The 18090-nt window shown below is 41.6% G+C and overlaps 2 long non-coding RNA genes across 2 annotated transcripts in view; both read left to right on the forward strand.

Annotated features, from left to right (window-relative positions):
• The window catches only part of LOC145432992 (uncharacterized), a 365973-nt gene that overhangs the window by 14553 nt on the left and 333330 nt on the right, over positions 1 to 18090 (forward strand). The gene's annotated exons all lie outside the window — the stretch shown is intronic.
• LOC145432967 (uncharacterized) lies at positions 13318 to 14781 on the forward strand. Its single transcript, XR_013913019.1, has 2 exons — positions 13318 to 14057; positions 14534 to 14781. It is a non-coding gene; the product is annotated as an uncharacterized LOC145432967 (long non-coding RNA).

Here is an 18090-nt window from a genome sequence, read left to right on the forward strand (position 1 = left end):
TTTTTATAAGGGAGATACAGTAATAGCCTGATCATCCGCGCAATATAATCTGTGCCCTCCCGTATACACCACATGATTGATGTTAATTCCGGTCTGCCTTGTACACTGGATCGATTGGTCAGTATGGTAAGCGTTTGCTCTGTAATTAATACTGTGCAGAAGTGCATTATGCGGTGCTTGGCGTTGGGTTGTGCTGTCAGGTGCTGATGAGGCGCGAGATTCGCGGCGGTGCGAGTTCTGAATTAGTTCAAGTAGTTTTGCTGAACGGACGTTTTCGACACTGGCTTGCTGGTTGGTGATGCAACATGATTACCATATGGATGGCCGCGTAGTGAAAACCCGCGTGAGCCTACCACCTTTTGATCATGAAACTCGAGAACAATCCATCTAAGGTAAACACCCAGCTACGTATCTCGTGCGGCCGATATAAATATACAAGCGAAGATATATCTGACGTGATACTGTATCTATACCAAAGTAATGTGACCTGTAGTTGTATTTTGACCCTTTTAAAACTCCGCAATTTTGCAACTATTCGGTGAAAGAAAACATAAAGTTAACTCGACGTTGAATTTCAATAAATTCACCTCAGGAAAATCAACAATAGTCCGGGATTCTAAACTCGCACTAAATTCGGGTGATCAACGCCGTGTGTTAACAATCGTTGGCATATGATGTCGCATGTATTTGACACAGCGCGCAAGAATATATGTATTCTGGTTTCGCCCGTACAAAGAAGATACAAATTATTCGTGCGGTACTCTCTATGCTATAATCCAGTTTAGGAGAACCTCGAATGAATTTCGTGTGCGCATAATGAAACAACAGCGCCCGCTGGCGACCTAAAGAAATATATGAACAAAAGTCGCCCTTTTAATAAAAAAGGGGGGCTATTTGTGATGCGCTAGGTCGTCGCTTCGACCAATTATAGGCCAGCCAAGCTAAGGTCGTACAGGGTATGCCTCTGACGCCTAAAAATACTAGGATCCCGGAGTTCAAGCTAGGCTTCGCATGAAAACCCGAATTGAAGAATTCTTGTTGTTAGACGTTGTTGTGAGTGGGTTGCTGAGTAAGCTTGTAAAAGGACTGACAACCCAAAGGTAATGTATTTCTCTGAGTGGGGGAAAGGTGATTGCAGCGAGCGAGGTACTGCAATGTATTGGGTTGGCACAAAATCAAAAAGGGCGACCGATGTTTCTATCCAAATAAGGAGCCGAGGCCGAATCGTGACACTTAGTCATTTCTGCTCGTGCACGAAGTCGTTATAATGGGTCATTTATAATGATGAGGGAGATTAACTCGCACACGAAGCTGTGCCATTTTGGTAGCTGATAGAGCCGAAAACAATTAGTTAATGGCCGCGGCTGGAGCACGAACTGTGATTCATAAAAAGATTAAAAAGAAAATAACTCATCACGAACTGGGCCCGAAACTTATAGCCAGCTCTTGGCAGGGAAGACCTTGTTTGTTTTTGAAACAGAAATGCATATAAGCAGCCTCGAATCACCATCTATCCAGTCCAATTCGGACTCCAACACGAAGCGGAGGAATTGAAGCTTATAGACAGACCGCATCTACGCACGGACGAGGCTGGCATTGTTGCACCGAGGTTACGTCATCGAAGATCAGAGCGTATGTAAATTTAAGTTTATTCAGTATTTGATTCAAGATAAATGACCAATTAATTTGTCCTACACCCAGTTGGCAAAGTGTAGTGACTTTGCATCATCATGCAATCATGCATACTTCGAAAATTCAATTTGACTTGAATGATGACTTGACGGTACTTGGCTGGGCTCGGGTCGAAATGTGTAATGTCTCAAGGTGACTCGTGACTCGAAGGTAGTGGTTTGATCTCCACACTGTTCTGAGGTCACAAGAGTTTATGGTTATAGCTATTCTGGAACACAGTGCAACTGTATAAAAAGTGCTAGTCGATTTGAATTCAAAGAAAGGGAACGCTGAAAGACAGAGAGGGTCCGAATTGTATGACAATTGCTAAAGAAAAGAAAAACTGACTTGTGGATGATATCAGCAGAGGTGGTCAAAGTAGTCAAGAAAGCTACTCAAGTAGAAGTAGGAGTAGCGACGGAAAAATCTACTCAAGTACAAGTAGAAGTACTTCTTCAATAAGCCACCTAAAACTACTAGAAGTAGAAGTAGAGAAAATCAGATCTACCTGAATAAGTACTAGAAGTAGAGGAAAACTACTTGAGTACTTCCAAAAAGTAGAAGTACTTCGTGACTAACCACCTCTGGATATCAGTCATATTCTGTTGTAATTCGAATGGGTGATGACATATGAAATCCTTTGCAAATATTGCCGTTTGTTCTCAGACATGCGCGGTATATAGTCCTAGTTGCCATGGATGAAACAAAGAAGGCTACACCATATTAACACATTTTATCGATAGTATTCAAAACGGATCATGCTTGATGGTATTGATCCATGTCTGCGGAAACCCGCTCGAATAATCAATACGAAAAGTATGTAATTCATTTACGCGAAAATTTGAGTAGGACAGTTAGTATAGTTTAATTAAAGTCCAGAGATACTAATGTCTAGAGATATAAAAGCAGGAAATGACGAGTGCTTATGCCGCGTTTAGTCAATCAGTTTTAATAATATTTTCATCATTTCAAAACACCACGAAACTGCGATCCAGGGCAGTCGTACTAACTATCCTGCCGCGTGTAGTAATTGGCTGCGACAGATTTGGCGCGATGAAAGTGTCTAGTTGAAAGTGAGCCTGACTCCAGTCAAGATTTGAATTTGCCGAAAAACACTCTATTATTTCGTGTAAGCTTACATGGGCCGAACTAGGACCAAGAATTAGTGAGGATGAAAAATAATCACTAGCAGCGATAAAGTTTCCGTAGGGTATGTTGCGGCGTTGTAAATGTGTGGTATCGCAGTGCGTCAATAAATATGTGCCGTTCGCTGTGCATATTTATGCCGACAATAAGGCGGGTGCCTTTGTACCTAGATATTCCATGGTTTTGTCAGCATTTTAGAGCATTCTTGTTTAGTGTTTTTGAGGACAATTTACCTCGCTGACGTAAGATGAAACGCACTAACTCAAGAATAGCTTCAGAAATATACCCACTTGTCGCATTAAGTAATAACAAGGACAAAGTCAAATTGGATTTATTATTGGTACTGCAAGCAGGCGACTCGAACCAGGCTTGGACAACTAAATAATTCTAGTCGTCTAATCTCACGGAATTAGAGCGAAATGCCAGTAATATAATTCTAATCTAATTTGGAAAAAGCTGCGTAGCTCTAATTCTAATTTTAACATAATTTGAAAAAGCTGCGTAGCTCTAATTCTAATTTTAACATAATTTGAAAAAGCTGCGTAGCTCTAATTCTAATTTTAACATAATTTGGAAAAGCTGTGTAGCTCTAAATCTCACCAAATTCGGAAAAGCTGAAAATTTTCTAAAGTTGTCTGGGTATGACTCGAAATGAAAATATATTTACCTATATCTGAACGTCACAAGCGCTACTATTTCGGCAAGGTCAATACACTCAATACCATTCTGATAAGGACATCAATGCCCATGTGGAGACGCTGTAAATGGTCACGGAGCAGCGAGCCAGTTCGTTGGCTACTGTGTCCGTTTTGTGTTGTGATGTATATCGGGGCCTTGTGTTGATTTTACGACCTAGCGCTGAAGCGCCAGTATAGTTGCCGGCTATCTATCGCAAACATCGCAAATCGCAAACAACAATAGCAGCGGATTTCAAATTGCTAATTCGATACCTTTGGTGCTAGACCTTGGAGAAGATCGATTAATATTCCAAAAGTTTAGGGCTACTATTGTGATTAATAAACATCGATACCTTGGTCACTAACTAGGATTAATACAGAAATATTATACAACCGGAATTACTAGGCCTATAACATTAGGAATACTTCAGGCCAGTACTGCTAATATAAAGACCTTAGAAAAGTAACCCATGGTTGAACTTATCCACACATTCGTTTTTCGAAACTGATGTGTCGATGATGGAATATGACACTAGCCTAAAACCCGCTTTGTCCGCGTATTCACTTTACGAAGTGAATGCGCCTGACGAACGCCATTTTGTCGCATTGCAATCATTACGCGTACGAACTATGAAAGTTTACTGTATTGGTAAAAATCAATCTGCAAAAGGGTATTTTCATGTGAGGGTTTACTATGACGTATTATTGCAACGTGACGCCTATCTTTCTTATATTGTTCAAGTACTGCATTTACCTAATCTTTGACATCTACCATCATATTGCTTTAAGATGACGCTAACATGTCTTAGATATAGGTATAAGTTATGAACATTTAATATGAGAATAGTTGGTTGTTACTGCAGTAATTTAACAGCGAGTACTACAACTGTAGGTATTAATAAGGCGTCATAACTGACCCCGCCCCTATACTAGTGTCAGGACCCTTCACCCCAACGGGACAAAAGTTTGAAAATTTGATGTGTAATGGACCATAGGACAATAGAAACATGGGTATTTAAAGACCTCTTGGGGTAAGGCATTGGAGCATATGTGAGTTCGAAATTCGCGATAAGCCTAGTCTATTGCCTATGAAGCACGATATATACGAATGAATAAAAAAGCTTAAGCACACCAATACTGGAAATTAAGGAATATAGCATGATTACAATTAGGATATTGGTTCACATATGACTATTATAAGTGAGATGGTATCATTTTGTGCTTATCTGGGACTGTGTCGTATGCATGTTAAGTGTTAGCTATACCATCAGTTTGCTCAACCAAAAATGGCGCCACCATTTTTTCATGTATGCGAGCTTTTACAGTGAGCCGAAGTATGACCGATATATGTATGCATATCTATGCCATGTATGATGTCCACATGAATTGTACACTCAGTTGTAGTATCCAATTATTACATATAAAGACGACATCGGTGCGTCCGCTAGTTTCGGCGAACTTGTGACTCTATGCCAATGTAAATTCGCCAGTCTGAAACAGAGCCCCAAACGAAGCATCCAGTAGCAGACTATATCCAGAAAACCGGACATTGACGGAGGCATTGCGGAAGGGTTTGACGTCTTTTGAGATTGAAGGGTGATGTTCCGATGTCCCTCTGAAAAATCTTGACATGCTATTGATTGGATCGGCTGCTTGCTGCAGTTGCAAAGTATACAGAAATAAAGCAGTGCGATGAAATGGGAGCGACTGCTAACCGAAATTGCAATGTATACATAAATGAAGAAGCTCGATTAAATTTGCTGGAATCGCTCCATAAAGCCGATGGGCTAAAATGGAAAGAGCCAAGAACATAGAGGTATTGCATTCGGAATATCGTTACAACGAACCCTCAACAAACCCCGCGTTCTGTTGGACTTGGAATGCCCGATCTCCGAATCGACAGCACGCAAGTAGGCTATTTGATGACCCTAAGTAGTAACGACTCAAACAAGGGGTCGGTTCCTGGACTAATTGCGGTTTGATATCTGCATCTGGAAGATTGGGGAACTCTTATAAACAAGGTGGTCGGCAAATTGGTCAACTTGAACTCTGTGTGGTATTGTTTTTTTGTGGCATCGATTGGCATATTTCTTGTATATTATATGCATGTATATTGTCGGCAGGAAATACCGTCACATTTATGGTGTAAACACACCTTAGAGTATTGAACTGTTATTAATCGTGCATGAATATGAATAGGTTAAATCTTGACTCGTGTTGTGATTGACGTATGTTCCGTGTGCTAACTTAACCGAGTTTGGCATAGATACTTCATTGCTGCCTGCATGATAATTATTGGAGTATGTTGGTTGTGTTAAGCCAAGGGGCTTGTCTATTGTATGAATAGTTTGAGCCGCTGGACCTTCCAAGGTCACTGCTTCGTTCGATCAATCTACAACCAATGCTTCAATCAACGTCGACAAAACCGGGTTGTATAAGGGGTGTGGAAAAATGTGGAAAAGCCAGGAGATGGGGTTGAGCTCTGTGAAGTAAATCGAACCAAGTGTGGAATACTTGTATGGCAAGCGCCATGAAGCTACACTATAATCAAATGGAGGCACCAACTGGTCTTCTGGGGCTCAGCGTCATTTCTTGGCAATTTCAGTGGACGGGGGAGAGTCTGAAGACGAACACATCGATTACCTCCTTACTATCTGCGAACGCCAATCTATGAAAAGAAAAGATCGTCGAAGGATCACAACTGGGGTTTTCTGCGCCGACACGGGAAGCGTCCTCAAATTGAAAAACGTCGTAGAAACCTAATACCCGCCAAGCTGGGAGGAGCGACAACCTATAGACATGAAACTACGTGATATAGGTGACTCCTCCCACGTTGACTCCTTAGTAATAATCAATTTCGACGGACTATCGGCTCCATTTGCGATCGAGGAAGGAGACCTCTCAATATTGTAGGTCTAAAATGGATTGATCATGTACAACAATTACCAAACATAGCGACTGAATTTGAATCTCCGCCTAATGCAAACGAAGGTCTTTAGTAACGCTTCATGACGGGATCTCGTGTGATCAACGGGACGGAACCAAAGTCGGAAGCAGTCTTCGCGACACTGTAACCGATGATGGGTTGATGGAAGCTGCAAACCAGATAAGCGTCGAGCCGGCACGTTGTCTGTGTCGCCGCAGGCCGTTGCCGCTGGCGCAAGTGTCGAGATGGTAATCACCACTGGCGCGAAATGTGTCGAGTTAGGAATCCCTGCTGGCACCAATCATAAATACGCCGATCTTACGACGGCAACTGTCTTACCTTCTTTCCCAAAAGGTCAAAAAAATATGGGAAATCCCTAGTGTTGGGTCAGGTAGCTCTGCTGGCACTAGGCGAGAGAGTGTCGGGTCAGGTCGCCCTGCTGGCACTAACCAAAGACGTGTCGAGACAGGAATCCCTGCTGGCACCATTAATGAAGACGTCGAGCGCGGAATCCCGGCTGACGTAAATAAGGACCTGCACCAGAAAACTGGTCCTGAAAGCTCTCGTGGATGCACTTATCCGAATAACTGTAACAATTCGGCCCATAGATGCATGACGACAGCCACAGTTATGAGTAATTTCCCAAACAAAGCAGCTGTTACCGGCTAACCGGACACATGTCCGGTCATGACCGGCAAGGAGTCTGGGGATTTTAAGATGCACGTCTCCCCAGAAACGGGCCCCCGGCGGCGACTGAATCCGCCGGCGTGACGGTAGGCGTGGGCACACGCCGAGATCAGAGGTCAGATTGAATAGGTTGGGAATCCCCGCTGACAACGAAGAACCTCGCCCTTCTCTCCACCAACACCAAAACCCCGTTCATAACGAGATTCGCATTGGGCCAATAACTGGCCCAATTACTATGTAACCTTACAACAAGACACCAGTCCCAGCGTGAAGACGGAACTCGAAAGTCTCTGTGCACAATCGGTAGCACTGGCGAAACTGTCATACAAACCTCCTGACTTTTGACTGGCCTAGAAAAAATCGCCATTCCTGAAGGAGTCTTGACAGCCGTTTATGATCCATTTGCTTCCGAACTTGATAGCCTGCGGGGCCAACTCAGCGCCCCCCAATCCATGAAATACCAATGCGACATCGGACGTAAGGACCCATCGACTAAGCCTTTCGTTTCTGGCCCTTATAACCCGACGCGGGAGGGTCAGGCGAAGGCACTAAAGGAAGCAATAGATATAATACCTTATTTTGGTATTATTGAACAAGGTTTTGCCGAATGAAAATTGGCTATTTTTGTTGTTCATGAGAAAATAAATGAAAGACTACAAGACAAGGCGTGTCGCTTTCGATAGTAGCAAGACGGACGTCAGAGGTAAACCCCCATCCCAAGAAGTGTACATGATCGCTTACTACAGTCCGACGTGGGTAACTCCAGCGGCGAAAGACTATGATCCAAGCACTACAGCGCTGAAACATCTGCCACCCCTAACAAAACAATGGCGGATGAAAGCGAGGCTGGTGCAAGGAAGACGATCGAAATCGATGGCTAACAAAAAGGGGGAGTATAAAACTGTCAAACCAACTGATGCGACTTATGGGAAGCAACAGTTGCAAACTCTTCGCGCGTGAAACCAAACCTACGGAATGAAGAAAATCATTGGTGAAACACCAACAACGACGCGAGTGCATCCGGTCACCACTGCGAGGCTCTGCAGAACTCCACGGAAGACGGCAGGACCGACATCGGAACGGACTACCAAAACCCAGACCACAACCGCAAGGTAAGTACCGAAACAACTGTTTTGTATTCAACAGGAGACGACAAAGACGACTCGTCCTCGAAGAGTGTCGAACTAATGAATATTACCTTTGAGTCAACGATGGCTAACACATCGCCGCAGCCCGGGCAGAAAACCCGAAGTTTGGGAACACCCGCTCCTGAGTATTCCCGAATATCAAGAACCACCGTGGGGAAGACAACCACAGATTTCGTTGACCACAACTATACTCGATGGCTGCACGAACTGGTGATGATGGAAGGTGGATATAAGGTAAGTGGATTAAACTTGATCGATAGGGTTATTATGGAAGGTGCGAAACTGATACCTACACTGAAACCGGTTGCTGTGATAATGATGGTAACCGGGTTGATAGCTCTGGTGATTGTGTTATGGGTAGGTTGTATAAGGTGTCGTCGACGTAGAACCTTAAGTCGTATGAGGAACACGAGGAGACGAAACGGAACAAGTCAATAGATGGCGATAAGAGTAATACGGAACACAACGGAGAATGACTAAATCTGAAGGTAAGAATGGGTGTTTAAGATTTAGATGTAAATACGGGATTTTCATAGTTTGTTATAGGGAAGTAATGAAGTGTAACGTTATAATTTTGGTAAATCGTTAAGAAAAATGGTGATAGGTATCATGCGTATAAAACAAATCCTTTGGCGCATCGTTTATGATGAGTCCCAAGCACTCCGTGTTTCACGTAATGGGCGTTAAAGGAAAAAACTGTGAGTCATGGTAAGATAGCTATGTAACGAAGCATAAATGAATGGCAGTGCATCGTTTATAATAGGTATCAAGTGAATTATTTTACGTAATGGGCGTAAACGGAAAAAACTGAAACCTCGCAACTAGAAATCTGTTGAGTAATGAAATATCAATTCGAGAGAGCAATAAAAGAAAAAGGTTGACGTGTGAAAAGATTGAGTCAATAAGGTGATTACCATGAACGGGTAGTGTTGGTGTATAGTGCACCAGTTCCGAATTTTGACTACTTTTAATTGGAGGTTTAATTTCATTTCAATCGGATAGCGTCTGCTCTCATATCCATCAGAGTTGGATCAATTACATTATTTCAGTTCAATTACAATTACAATTACAATTACTTTCATGAATGTTTCAATTACATTATAATTACAATTACTTCATGCTAAAAATATCAAATTACAATTACAATTACAATTACTCCTTGCATGCTTCAATTACATTACAATTACAATTACAATTGCTGCTGTTGAACATGTAATTGAATAATCATAAATTCAACCGTGCTCCTTGACAACCGTAGCGTCGTATTTAACAACAATTCAAGTCTAGTTCAGATTGTGTGGTAATAAATGCGTTTATGTGCGTACATAGTATGCTATGTGATATGTCATTGTGACGTAATATAAGCGTGTTTTGTATGCTTGGTAATTATGGCTCACGTAATTGGAAATGTAAAATGTTATTTACCTAATTTCCTATGGGTTAGGATTAAGGATAGGGTGCAGTATGTCGTTGAAAAAGTATTATAACATATGCACGTGTTGGATTTGCGTATATAGTATATAATTAAAGAAATAATATTATTTTTATCGAGGGACGTAGGAATTAGGATGAGGAGTGAAAACAAAACCGTGCTTTGTCAGATAAGACGTTATATAATATCCAGTGGTCTGGTTAGTTAGCCAGACGAAATAACGATGCAGCATCGTGATCTGAAATCGTATTGTAGATTGCCAACCCACGGATAGATGCCCAAGATGTGAGTCACGGATGAATGCACCGACAAACGTACTGCAGAGCCGGCTAAAAGCAGCAAACTTTGTGGTCCTAGAGCTGGCGATCCATGCGTCCAAATTTGATGCATCTGTTCTTTATCGTAAGCTATTGATGTACTAATTCCGAAAATACAAAATAAAATCTCGTCAGGGCAATGTAACTGCTCCAAAATAGCCGTTTAAGGCCGACTGTTCTGAAAAGTGAGAGCGCTGCAGCAGCATGACCACAACAATTACCAATTACGCCTAGCGATTGTTCAGAACAATGCCGATTCCCAGACTTTCACGACTATTTTGGGATGGTACCATTGCCTGGAAATATACTTTTATTGCGGAATCAGTGCGACACTAGCTTTCGATTAGGACCATACATATCAAATTTCGACGCTTGGATCGCCAGCTATGGGAATATCAATTCTGCTTCCACGAATGGATCCACCAAATTCCTTGTCGACATTTAAAGAGAATGCATTATAAGTCAATTATTCTATATGTGCTTGTCAGGTCTCAATAGCAATTTAATGTAATTGAAATTGTAATTGAGCAAAATTTTTGTCAAATTACAATTACAATTACAATTACACAAAATAAAAATGCTTCAATTACAATTACATTACAATTACATTGAAATATGTAATTAATTACATTCAATTACAATTACAAATTACAATTGATCCAACTCTGATATCCATGCATCTCATTGTCATACAGTAAGAGAAAGCAGAATTGTTTCTAAATCTAGAAAATAAGTTTTAACAGAACAGAATTTGCGCAGATATATAGTGCCTACAAATAACAATGCTTTGCGCCTTATTCGAACCCACCTCTAAACTGCAATTTTTGCTACATGCACGTCTGAATTTATACCTGTGTAGGTCGGAAAATGATGTTACACCAGGTTCACAGAATGGTTATGTTTATTTACGCCTATATCAAATCAATGACCGACCACATCCATATCATTCAGCGCGCGTAGGAAGGAAGTTATCAGGGTTGTTTATAGATGTTTGAACTACTGGTTTATAATGTCGAAGTTAATTCATATTACAAATAATACAAAAATTCATCTTGGACAACAACACAGCGTAAGTCTAATTCACTGTCTTTGCATTGGGTATTTCATGAGATTTAGTTTCTAACCGTGACAAGATCTACTAAGCGTCCTTAATATAAAAGCATCGGACAGAAAACGTTAATACAATGAAACGAGCCACCGAAGCGACACATTTGTTGCTAACTTGACATCCGGACCTAAACATGGTCCGCACACCAACACAGTTCCTGATTTCGCAATGCGCTGTTGTTATGATAGAACTATCAGGAAATCATAACATATTGCAGTAGCCTACATATGCTTATTTGCTAACAGGTGGGAGAGCAAGATCCTGTTGGAACAACCACATGTTTCCGTGGTCTGTTTTTTTTATATGAAACTGTAGAAAAGGAAGGATATAGTTTGATAAAGATATATATGAATGCATTGTAACAGCAAACAATATTTAATATCAGGATGCAATTATAGTAACTGGTCAATAAATATATCATTACCTTACAGCGTTATGATATCGGAATATTAAGCCGATGCCGAAAAAAAACGATATCTATCGCATATTATATATAGTTACCTTACCACTGATATGTTCTAACTCAGTGGTTCCCAACCTTTTTGTCTTCATTCCCCATTTCAGATTTATTTCGACCCTTCATTCCCCACCAGGACCGTAACAGCACTTCGTCAGCTCCGCCAAAAAACGTTGATCTTGGGCCCCCACAGGGTGATAAACCTAACTTCTGGTGGCGAAGCCCCAAATAACGCCATGAGCCCCGCGGTGCCTGTACGCTTTTTTCCCGCTACTTATCAGCTACATTGGGCATACTGTTCAGTGCGTTGCCTTAGTTGGACTAAACGCGCGAAGCGCTAAAAATTTATATAGTTCGTGTTTGAATCGGTAAATATGACCGGGAATTGCACATATTTTGTTATCAATTTTTCATCCCCTCTCTGCTCACGTAATCAGATTTATCGGTAGAGCGGAATGAGGTGTGTTGGAAAAAGTAGGACCCCTGAATAAGAATTAAACATTTTTAGGCGGGCCCGTTGGTATATTGACTTCATTATACATTATGCTGTTTCGTGGCCTCCTATATCTGCTATGTCAAAAGATATGGAAATCGCCCAAACTAAAAGGCGCACACGATTTTAAATTGGTATTGCTTTAATGACAAATAATTTTCCCTGCGCGATGGCATTTGCCCTGTGGGGTTCAGATCGCCAGGACAGGAACATTAGGCGCCAGCCATTTAGCCGCCTATGGACGATTAAACATATATGTATAATGTATATATATATCGAAGTTTTCGATCACCACAAGGCCATTCTCGGCCAAGGTCTTCTCGCTGCTGATCGTTCTGGCACACTTCTCGGAGTTGCATGTTGCATGGATTTGGTGCGTCGTGGCACAGTAATGGCCGACGCCGACGTGTCCATTTCTATATATTCTACGTATTTTCGTGGGGGAAGGGTACCAAATAATCAGATAAAATCGCGCATTCATGGCGAAAAAATTTGGATAAAGTGGCATCAATTACCAAAAAGACTTCAATTTATGGTAATTCACGAAATAATTCTGGGCCTCTTCGAGTCCCCCCGACAGTTACGGTCCTGCTACCCACTACCCAGCACTTTTAACATCACGTAGCAGCTATCTGCTAGTTTGACTACACAAGACAAACAACCACACCAGTACGCAAGACAATCGCCTTTAACTGCAACATATAACGTATTGTGAACCGATACTAGTAACGCTCAAAACTTCGCGAAAGCGTTATTCCACGTCAAACTATTAGTCGTGCTGGAATGCGTTTGTGGCGCCATGATTGGCCATCCAGAGTCGAAAATGAGGTTTTGTGAGCAACACGCAATATAATTTTCGATACATACATTCCAGAGCAGTCAACTGGTAACGATAATTGCGCATGTTTCCCCCAGACATACCATGTAGAATACGATACACAAGACACAGCGCCATGTAATCAGGAGATAGGATGATGTCAAACACTGTAAAAAATCTGGTAGATTTACTGGGAAATCTCTGTGAATTTTACCACGAATTACCGGTCGCAGCCAATTACTGTGCGTAGCTTGTCATTTTACATTTTGATATGTAATATTACCTTAATATAGCTGTAAAGTAAGTTACCAGAATTTCTTCGCAAAATTACTGACAGTTACTCGTTACTGCAGTTTACCGGGCTATTGGCCAAATTGATTAGCATCAAAATCGCTGCAGCCAATGTATACGTAAAACTGAATGTTACTGATATATCATTCTAGAGGTGATTTGACCTGATTGAACCTCGTTTGCGAGACTGGGGTCTGTCATACCGAAATTGTTGGCCCTAGCATCAATTTAAGCTTAGTAGGGTACAAGAAATAACTGACAATTGTAGCTAATGTGGTATACCGTAGCCATATTATATTATAAGGCAATGGCTGTACGTGTACGGCCAGTCTCGCTGGTTACATTCGTTGTCACGGATAAGGCTGATAAGTTAGAAAATTAGTTCAGGATGTATAATATTGCTCGGGGAAACTAGAAATATCAGCACCGCATGCTCAGCTGACCATTTGTTAATGGCGGACAAGGCGACCTGTAATAGGTTACATTAGGTGACTGCTTTTTCTGAGATTCGTAGTAAACAACCAAAGCACAACTGTGACATCACAAGCAGCGTCTGGCTAGGTAAGTACAGTAAGTAGTGAACAACACATGGAATATATATCAATTTATACGAAATTAGATGAAAAAACGGACTATGTGCAATGCTAAATGTTTCTGTATGGAAAAAACGACCCAGATCAAACATTATAACGTGGCCAGTAAATATTATTGGTGTCATGTGTCAGCGGATGAATACCATTTATTTCGAAATCGTTCGAGTGTTGTCTGGCCAGTGGCCATTAGTGAGATTTGAGCAAAGGGTGGAGCGAAACTTGTTGTGCTTGAAGAAAGTGGACGCGATCGTTGAAGATTCCTAGGAATGCTGAATGGAATACGCATCTTAAAAGGTAACACAGTACTACATAGTATTTGTTACCGTGAATATCTGACTCTGCACACCAGCCCTCGATGACTTAGATTTCATGATTGATATATTTCATTCGCCGGATTCTCTGTTCTATTTTGGGATATTTGTCGACTTATATAGTGACCACATACTCCGCTGCGGAGGAGTTGAAACTGTTGGCTTGGTAATGTCATTTTCGGGCCATAGCATAGATATGTTTTCATCCACTGCTGGATTTGTTTGCCGCACAAGCCACCTTAAATTAGGAACCTTTTGCTTCAATGCAGAGATAAAGTCATGAATCTCTGCTATGTCATGTAAAAGGCGGAGCCGTCATCACACAATGTGCCAGTACCGGTACTTCAAAACATGTTATATTTTTGTTAGCCCATTTGTCTTAGTCTTTATAATGTCATGTCCACTGTCCAGGTTAGGAACTTTGCTTTATATAGCGACTTACGCATGAATTCTTTTTAGTGGAACTGCAAGATACTACTTACACAGAAGGAATGAGAACGAGAAAAAGAAACAATTGCAAGTTTGGCCGGTGGTGGAATTAATTCACGTTTTCTTGAGACCACTCGTGTTACTGCATGTCTTCTAAAGAAGAATGAGACCTCCAGCAGCAATATTTTTCCATCGATAACCAGTTCATCGTGATATCATGAATGAATATACAGTTTGTTCCAATGTCGTTTTGGGGATGTGAAGAAAATGTTGCGATATTTTTGCATCGGGTTGCTTTGCGATAGTTATGGATGTACGTGAATTTACAAGCTGGTATGTAATCCTGATTTACAGGGACAGCATGTAGGTAGGTAGGCGGTAAAATGATAGTCTCGATCGCAAATGTACAGGAGAACATGTAGATTAGATATACCGGAGGTGACTGTAACATTACAGTCTGGCGTGTAAAGTGAGATTACCGGACGAGTGTAAGTCAAATTTACATTGACTAACGGTAATGTTAGATTACCACGAAATGTCTGGCTACCGTGCTTCCAAACATTTCGCGGTAAATCGAGGTTTTTATTTTTTACAGTGAAGCTATTAAAGCATGGTGTCTCAATGTAACGTCCATCCCACCTCGAGTGCTAGACATTTACCTTAGATATTTCAGACACGCTTCTTTGCTTTTATTATCTTGTTTCATTGCCCCTAGACCCGTCTCTCCACGGACTATTTTGCATATACGTCGTTAGAACAGCGACGTATAGTAGAGGTGGACCGCGGATAAACCTCCGACACTGCGAAATGTGCTACCACTGAGAATCGAACTGCGATCTCGCCGGCGACGGATTTAAAAACGATGCCCCCTACGGGGCGCGTCCGACCGCGGTGATTGGTTAGCTTAGACTAGGAGTTTCTGCGAGTAAGCGGACGACGTCAAGTTAGACACCGGAACCGGAAGCACATGTTTTCAGTCCCCTCCCGCCCAAATAAACAATGATTTTGAGCCCACACTATAGGGTAATCGATGCAACTTCTGAAGGAGGGGGTGCTTGCTATATGCATCTGGTTTCTATGTGCATCTGGTCGTTAAATTATTTGAATGAATTCAGTCAATAATATTGGTCGTTCCATATATTACTACATGCCCACACGATCAGAGTTATAGCGGGGGTGCTGGTGGAGGATGATGAGTTCGAAAATACTGGGAGCATAATTGCACATCCTTAAGTCATGTTCATGACCTACCGATAAGCTTGTTAATCAGCCTTATGCCGGTGCGCATCACGGAACTTTATAAACACCCCACATCCAGTGGTTTCCAACCTTTTATGGTCGCGACTGCATCTCTAATTTGAAAATGTTCCGTGGCCCAGATCAAAATTTTACGAGCTGATTACTAAAAGAAGTCAGCACCTTTGCCCGCACTTACTCACGGGCTATTTTGCAAGCTGATTACGTTCAACATATTCGCAAACCCCAGAATAAAGGCAAACGACCACCCGTCTGGAACCACTATCTTTGAATAAAGCATTTCAACGGCCTTAACGATCTCTAGGAATATACCGTTCTCCTATAATTGCAATTACAATTTGGCTTATTCCAGTAAATGAAGGTCGTCTTTATTTATATTTTGTGGCAGGTTTTGCAAGGGTGGTAGTCTCCATATTAAAATCAATAAATGTGGTAGTAAATCGCGCGCAGCGCTAAGAAAAGTATCATGCATCGTCATAAATATTCCCAAACAATATTGTTTTTATGCTGATTTACGAAAGATATTATGAGCCTACGTCAAAATTCCGGACATTTGGCATATTTTAGAAATTCCTCCGGGACGCTAATTTGAACAGTGAAATTCCGGACATGTCCGGGAAATTCCGGACGTATGGCAACCCTACTGTAGTGATTGCGACGCTCGTATAGATACCTGGCATATCCACAAATTCTACCATGTCCTCGCCAGTTTCATCTGGCTTTGAAAGGAAAAGTCGATCTGACACCGGTTCGATCAAATCTTCTTCGTAATCCTGCTCCGTCTTCAAGAGAGATATCAGGTATTAGCCTATTCACATAACTTCAGTGAACTATATAGGACCTAGAACAGAGATTCTCAACCTTTTTGACCTCGCGGACCATAAATTTTCAAAAAATATTTGGCGGACCGGTGGACTTTCAAAAATTGAAATCAGACCACTGTGAAGTATACAAACGTCTTATTGCAAGTATATAGTGCTAGAGAGTGACATTTCGAGGGTTTTGGTCGTAATTAATTATGTTCATAATGTCATCCCGCATGTGATTTTACGGTAGTGATCGAGTGTGCTGAGTCGAGGTAAAATAGCCTTGTCCAGATGAACGTGCTACCGCCGAGAGTCGTTTACAGTCTTCGCGCCGAAGTCCGTGGATTTAATCGACCACGCCAACTCGAATAATATTATTATCGTCGACAATATCGAGAGAAGAAGTGTTTTGAAGCAGAACCAAGCATCTTGTCGTGCTACCTTGCTCATTGCCCACTACCACACACCAGTGTTGGGATCAAGTCACTACCTTCAAGTCACGAGTCATTTCGAGTCATTTCACATTTTGACTCGAGTCAAGTCAAGTCAATAGATTTTCAAAGCTGACTCGAGTCAAGTCAAGTCACTCGATTTTTGGAGGTGACTCGAGTCAAGTCGAGTCAAGTCAAGTCAAGTCACGAGTCAAGTCACATTTCAAGTCAAGTTGCCTTTGCGAAGTATGTATGAAGCATGATTACCTCATTCCAATTTGCTAGCTGTCTGATATACAGTTTGAGTGGTCATCGATTCCGAACCGATGAAGGATGAACGAAGATAGAGGTAAATATACAACACGCAAGAAGGCGCTGCATCGCTCACATATACGTAGAATTGGTAAACTACGTAATTGCATAGCCTCAGTTTATAGTTACCAGCCAAAATAGAGAATAGAGAATCGAATTGATAAGATGCAATACATTACCCATTTACAAGTAGATATAATGATACCATTCGAGCCTGCGGCAATGGTTGAGGACTATATAAACTATATTCGACTTCAATTTCAATGAAACAAGAGGTTTGGTTAAGGTAAGAACAGAAATAGACATTTTGCTATTCTATTACTTTACTACTAGAGTTACGACAACATAAGCTGTGAGCTTCGATCACTTCGTTTGCGGTCAACATATTTTTGAGAGAACAATCGAGGCCCAGTGAAACGCACGGTCATTGAATGATTGGTCGGTGTCGGACTCACGGGCTACACAAGGTTTCGCGAACAATCCGAACATATGCAAGATACAGTGATTTTATCGACACCGATTACTTGATGACTTGAAATTGACTCGCGAATTTTGCTTCGAGTCACGAGTCAATCCACATTTTTGATACGCCAAGTCAAGTCAAGTCAAGTCATTTTAGCAAAGTGACTCGAGTCAAGTCAAGTCATGCGAAAAAGGTGACCCGAGTCTGACTCGAGTCAAGTCATGACTCGAGTCATCCCAACACTGCCACACACAGACGTAGGCTAGCTGCTGTGGCTACTACGAATACAACGCGTCGCACGAACACACCCGACAACAG

The sequence above is a fragment of the Botryllus schlosseri genome, chromosome 2 (assembly GCF_051294905.1).
Source record: "Botryllus schlosseri isolate E-star chromosome 2, Bs_hap1, whole genome shotgun sequence".
Classification (NCBI taxonomy): domain Eukaryota; kingdom Metazoa; phylum Chordata; class Ascidiacea; order Stolidobranchia; family Styelidae; genus Botryllus; species Botryllus schlosseri.